We start from the raw sequence: 7,183 nt of genomic DNA, 5'->3' as shown, positions 1-7,183 counted from the left end.
TTAAAACAAAGGGTTGCAGCACTGTCAAGATGAAATATGGCAGTTCCAAATCAATATGCTCCGGGGTTTTTTTTCCACAGGAAATTTCAAATTTTTTGTCTTGCCAGAAGAATACTTTTTTTAATGCCAGAATGCCGCTTGGAACGGTAATTCATGCTCTTCAGCTCTGCCCTTTCCCTGGCGTTTAGCATCGTTAATTGTAACAAAGGGAAGTAATTAACCCTCTTCACTTAGGCTTTGGGAACAAAGGAACGGCCATAAACCGGCTCATAGCTGAGCCCGACCAAATGAGTATTTTCATCTTGGCTCGGGCTGAACCGCTGGGCAGGGTGACGCGGGCTCTTTGCTCTGAGCTACCAGCCATCGGGACATAACGAACAGGTGGCTTCTCAGAGAAAGGCTGATGGAAAACTCGGCTGAGCCCTCCTTGAATTCTGTAAGTAACCCTGAGCGCCAGGCGCCCCAGAGCCATAGGTTGCTTGTAACAGCAGAGAAGATCTCATTACCCACGCTGTCCTGTGCGCGCATTCTCTATCTCCCCCAGATATAGATGTACTGTAACACACCCCCTTGTCTGTTGTGTTCAATTAGGAGAAGGTCATAATGGCTTGCTTACTATATTTAGAATATTTTAAGTCAGTGGATGTAAATATATAGCATAGCAGAAAGGTAATGATTTCAGAAGGGCACGGTTTATAAATCAACTTCTCAATGCATGAAGTGCCTATGTTTTGGAAAATACGCTATTAATACCCATTTTTTTTCTGGGTGTAGTTCTAATAGCAGCTTGGATATACCCACAAGGATAACACTTCACTTAGGCGTTTCCGTTTAGAGTACGATCTATCCACAACGTATTATAAAGTATATTTGAAAATAATTTTTCCTTAGCTATCATTTGGGCTTAGTATTTTCAAATTATGCACTGCTCATTTTTACTTATGAAAGGTGAAGTCCTCTCATGGCCAGCACATGGAGTTAGTTGTCTGTCCAAATCTCAGTACCTCTGTGAGAATTTGGCAACATTTTCAAGAGTTTGCTGCACAACGTGCTGAAAACATCTGAATATCTGCCCCAAGTTTGTCATGAACGCTTTGAAGAAATGCTGGGACTTTGGGGAGAATAAAAGGAGTGATGAGTCTTTTTTTCTGACACATTAATTTTTGATCTTGCTGAGAATCTTTGCTAACGTGCCATAATGAAGAACTGCAGCCTTTATTGATGGGCATATTGCAGCTTTTGAAAACTTAAATATTGTGCCAATAACTCATCTTTTCTTTCCCAACTGAAGTTATAGCGGACCATTATGGAAATTGATAGCACCACCTATTGATGCTATGACAAAACTGCAGCTCATCAGAGTATTTTGTGTAATTTTAAAAAACAAGAAAAAAGTCAAATATATAATCTCTGCTCTTTTACTATTGAAGTAGCCAATTGTGCAAGTGATCTGATTCAGGTGACTAGTAAATGTTGTTTAGAAATGTTGTTCAACAAACTTCAAAGAATGTTTTTTGGCAAGTTCGTTGAGAGACGGGAGCATGCTCCTGTGGTTGTGCAAGACCCGTTCACGGTGCGGTGCATAAATAGATGGTCCAGTGGAAGCGATGGTGGCGAGGCAACAACAAATGCACTATGAAAATATAGGAAAACTAAATGGTTCATGGGAAAGTTTTCTTGCGAAAAGTGCTTTGGGAATACGCACTCCCCCTTGCACGGTATGTGAGTAAGTTGCCCCAAAAAACGCTGCGTTGCTGTCGCAGCAACGCAAGCCCCATCCCTGCCAGGGGCCGTGCGTGACAGGCGCTGGGGCAGGTACGGGACCTGCTGAAATCAATCGGTGTCTTTGCAGGTGGAGATCAGATTGCAAGACCAGGGCCCTGGATGTCAGATTTATTGGCCTATTACTTTCAACCTCATTTTTGTATCTTTTCTCTGCTCGCCTTTAGCAGAACAGTTTGAGCTGTTTCCCAAGCACCCTTTCCTTGCACAGTATGAAAAGACCTGGTAAAAAATAACTCTTAGCCGTTCAACAATTTTTAACCTTAATCTCGCATAACACACGTGAGTTTAACTCTTCGCTGCCTGCTGCTGTATTCAGGGTGCCGCAGCCCAAATCTGGGAGCAAGGAGAGAGAAATACAGGTGCTTTCATATCGCATAGGGTACTTCTAGAGCCCTGCCAGTAGTCAAAATACCTTGGGGAAGAATGGATCTGTGCCCGGAATGGATCTCTCAAGGTCAGATCACAATCTAATTTAGCTGTTCGTTATCTCACAAGACGTACCCCTTGCACTGCCTCTAACAGGCTCAGCTGAGGGTGGTGGGTGGAAGGTAAATTGGAGCAGGGGCTGCCTGTGCCCAAGACCTGGAGGAAATCTTTGTCTCCTCTGCCCCATCCTGACTGGGGTCTTGCTCTGTGTGTTTGAGTTAAGATCTAATCCATTGCTCTCTACCTATTGTTTTAATTCTCAAGTATAGAATTGCTTTTGTGTAGTTTTCTCCGGTGTAGCTGAGAAGCAGCTTTTTGTGGGTGTTTTTTGTGCAACATGAGAGTTCCCCAGGACACCGGTTTGCACCAAGTAGTACCTCAAGCTAATAAAAAGTTAGTGAGATAACCTTGTTGGTAACTGAGACTAATGCTGCATTTTGCTTGGCAAAATAAATATGTCTGTGTCATCTGACGCACCTTTAAGCAGTCCATGTTTGTCATTCAGTTGAGATTTTCTTCTGTACTAAGCCTAAAATCCAACCAGGGTTGCTCTGGGTTAATATTTTAATTGCTCTCATGTCCTGTTCTATTACATAAAGTCATAAAGCATCTGAATTAATAGATGCTGCTTTTCTTCAGCATGTTGTGCATAGTGTAGTTCCCTACAATTTCTATGCACAGTATATGACCATCAGCTTGGAATGGAGTTAAAAACTGGATGAATGAAGTACTTCTAGGGCCTGAGACTTCACTGAGTCACCCTGACAATGGCAGATGTTTTGTCTTCTCATGGTGATGCAAAAGAACAAGTATATCAAAAGAAAAGGCAAGTGAAAACATGAGGAAAACAAGACCATCCAAAAACCAAGATACCTAGACTGGAGAAGTAGAACATTGGTTTTCTATCTTTTTCTGGTCTTCTCATGTGTCAGGCTAATATGAGATGATTTTTAAACTGATGTTATAATACTAACTCAGCAACGTGTTTCAGCCCGTCTGGCTTTGCCTAACAGAAAGAGTGGCGGGATGCCTGCACTGTCTTCTTCCCTTTATCTTCTGGTCTCGTTTCTTGTTTGGTTATTATTATTAGATGTTGTGCAAGTCTGTCATGTGAAAGGCTGGACCATGAAGACATCCTGCCATCCACTGTCCAACAACTCACTCAAACTCCTGAAGAAAAACAAATACTTTATTTTCTCACCTAGTTCTGGAAATGTTCATGAATACAAATAACAAATGCAAATGGCACAGGGACAATAGTATTACGAATTGGAATGCCCATTGTGTATTTTTAGGCTGGTTTTGGCTGGGGCAGAGTTAATTTTCTTCTTAGTAGCTAGTATGGCACTATATCTTGGATTTGTTCCAGAAACACAATAATGCAGAGAGGTTTTCGTTATTGCTGAGCAGGGCTTACACTGTGCCAAGGCCTTTTCTGCTCCTCACACAGTGGGCTGGGGCTGTACGAGAAGCTGGGAGGGGACACAGCCGGGACAGCTGACCCCAACTGACCAAAGGGATATCCCAGACCATATGATGTCACGCTCAGCATATAAAGCTGGGGAAGAAGAAGGAAAGGGGGAACGTCTGGAGTTACGGCATTTTGTCTTCCCAAGTAACCCTTGCATGTGATGGAGCCCTGCTCTCCCGGGGATGGCTGAACATATGGCTGTCGATGGGAAGCAATGAAAGAATTTCTCATTTTGCTTTGCTTGAGTGCACGGCCTTTGCTTTACTTGTTAAACTGTCTTTATCTTAACCCATGAGTTTTCTCAATTTTACTCTTCTGATTCCCTTCCCCATCCCGCTGTGGGGGGAGTGAGCAAGCGGCTGTGTGGTGCTCAGTTGCCAGCTGGGGTTAAACCACGAGTTTTGTACAAATATATTCATTACGTTAAAAATGTGTGATTACCAAGAGATGGTCCCTATTGGTTAATGGTGGATACAGCTGATGGATTCAGATTATTAAATTTTATTTTAATAACAGGTAGCGACAAAGTGGCTCAGTGCCTGACTGCATACAAGTATCTGCTACATAAACAGATGCAAATTTATTTTTGTGATAGCCAATAAAATCCTATTGCTTCTCTTAGGTTACAAGAAGAAGCTGATATACGAGTCCATATGCACCTAATAGTATATAAAATTAGAAGAACTGAGCAAAGTTTTGGTGGATCATTTGAAATGTGTTTCCTCACAAATTCAAGATGGTCAGCAGGTCTCTGGGCAGGGTGAGTGAACGAACGCAACGACTCGTGGAAGGTGTTGCATCTGGGGGTTTGCTGCCGGCTGGGGAGGCGGTTTTAATTGTACCAAACCCCGGTGTCTCAGTGGGACATTCCTGTGGTCATTGGTATTGACTTCTGCTGCCCTGTGAGCTCAGCACTGCTGTGACCAAAGACAGGCTGCTGGGGCTTTTTCTGGGGCCAAATCCTGCCAACATGACCCGCGCTCTGCCCTGGTGTCTGCAGACCGTGCAGCCTCTCAGCACATCTGGCCAGAGGTGTGCCACTTGCCGGCCTGACCAAGAAAGGCAGTGGTTGCCAGAAATGCTGGCCAAGGGTAGCCCCTCTTCTCAAGTGCAATAAGCCATAGGTTGCTTGTAATCAATGGCAAACCTGTGACTGATTTTAGGTAATGGGAAACAGAACATAGCACCTGTGAAGGGTGCCTGGGCAAGGAGCGAGACCCCCGCGAAGCCACCCCAGGCCACGTTACGGAGTCTGCACGTGGGGCCAGAGCCGTGCTGTTTGCCAGCTGAGCCAAGGCGACCGGCACAGGGGAGGGCTTTTTCTACCTCTAAAGCTTTCTGCAGTCTCACTTTTCAAAACCAACAAAACAGAAGTGAAGGGCTGGCGGGGGGAGGCTTTGCAAGGTATGGAGACACCGTGCTGATGATTTGACAATAAGTGTTCCGCAATTACAGCTTCTCCCACTCCTCTGACCTTCTGGCCCCGCAGTGCTTGTTACAAACAAGGTCTGAGCTGTGCTGAGTTTGAAGGACTGAGTTTGACTTGGTCTTTGTGCTCTGGCAAACTCCCACTGCCTTCAGGACAAGTTTGATTTAATGTAAGGACTAAAATCCTTGGGGCTTGGCCTTGGGAGAGTAGTAAATGCAATCAGCTGCTTTGGTCTGACAGAATGAATAAACAGAGGCTCCGGGGCACTCGGCATCAGCAGAGATGGCAGAGATTACGAGGGAAGATCTGGATCACATTACTGATCCCCAATTCACCATAACCACTTGTGAAAGAGACGTGAGCATCACCCTGGAGAGCCCAGTGAAGGGCTGCCCTCTGCGCCTCGCAGTGGTTAAAAATCAAGTGAAAGGTATCAGTCTGGAGAGTGCAATAACAGCGAGAGTATTAGAACGACAATATTATAAAAACCTTTCTTCGTGTTCAGTTCTCATTACTGTGACTCAAGAAGAAAACAGCAGGAATAACACAGCTTGTGCTGGGATGATGGAAATTTGTGGAGATGTGAAAAGACTTCTGAATGAAGAGAGAGTGAAAAGATTGGGACTGTTTAATTTAGATGAAGATAAACAAGAAGGGACATGATGGAGGTACAGCTGGTAACAGTGCTATTGAGAAGGTAAATCCAGAACCACTTTGCCTCTTAGCATGACACCCAAATAAAAGGACAATCAATTAAATGGATAAAATGCACATTTCAGCCTAAAAAAGGAGGTGTTTGAACTCATCTTAAAAGGCTTACTGCAATGAGGTGCAGTCCAAGCCATGTAGCTAGTGACTCTTGAAAAAACTTAGACATTTACATAGTCTCTTCTAAGGTGCTTTAGATAAAGTTTACACGGCTTTAGGGGAACTAAGCTCTTAGGATTCAGGGTCTAAGCAAATGAATAATCAAGAGGCTCCAGGAAAGGGTGTCCCCTTTGTGCATTTGTTCGCCTGTGGTAGGCTTCTTGCACTTTCTCTGAAAACCCTGAAGCTTTGGTAGGATCCCCCTCTGCTGCTTTAGGTGGACCATTATTTTGAACTGGTGCGGCAACTGTCTTCTAAAGATTTGGCTTACGAAGTAAATGCTTTTACCTTTCCGTGTTTTAACACAAAATCAACTATACATGCAATATCTAGGTTTGACACAAAGAGATACCAACAGATTATTGCATTGTTCCTGGCTAGTTGAGATCAGTTGTGCTTTCCCACCTCTACGCCAGCCCTTACCATACTTCACTGCAGGTAACTTTTTTTTTCCATAGCACTTTTCAGGAGAATAGCTAATCTCTGAGATTTGTAATTGCCATAGGATTTGCACAAACAAACGCAAATGACAGGGAGGCTGGAGGAAGGGACACTCACCAAATCCTTTTTGTTTTTAGTATCTTGTGTCTCAGGAATTTATGTGGCCTGGCACTGTCCCTTGGGTAAGCTGAAATGAATGGTTTAAGCTCACACGCTCAGTTTTGTAATTACTATAGGTTAAGAATAGTTAGAAGTAATGCTGCTCAGCTAATGAGCAGTAACTAGTTTAGGCATGAAAATTCACTCTCCACGAGCGTCTCTACACACCCGCACTCTGTCTTACCAGGGCTTTGCATGTGGGTAAAACTTCAACAAACTAAATTAAGTAAAGGTGTGAAAAGAAATTTTTCTTCATAATGTCTTCCACAAAATTGGTGCTAATCACACTGCCTCTTCTTTCATTCCGTATGAAGTAAGGCAAGTCCATAGACCTGATCTGGATCACTTGGGTGTTACTGATGTGAGCAGCAAATGCAACTGGAGAGATGTTAGTTAAGATGATCAGGCGCTGAGGGATAACTCTTTGGGAAAGAACCAAAACATGAAGAAGCAAATGATTACATATAGCTCTGAAAGCTGCTTGAAAGAACCATGGCTGGGGGCTCACTTGCTTCTTTTCCTTTTGCAGGGAGGAGTCAGGATTACTTGTTAACTCATTTCACATGCAACTACTCAGGTCTCGGCTAATTTAAGGGTAAGGAGCT

The sequence above is a fragment of the Chroicocephalus ridibundus genome, chromosome 7 (assembly GCF_963924245.1).
Source record: "Chroicocephalus ridibundus chromosome 7, bChrRid1.1, whole genome shotgun sequence".
In the NCBI taxonomy this organism is placed as follows: Eukaryota; Metazoa; Chordata; class Aves; order Charadriiformes; family Laridae; genus Chroicocephalus; species Chroicocephalus ridibundus.
Note: the sequence above shows the minus strand (reverse complement) of the source record.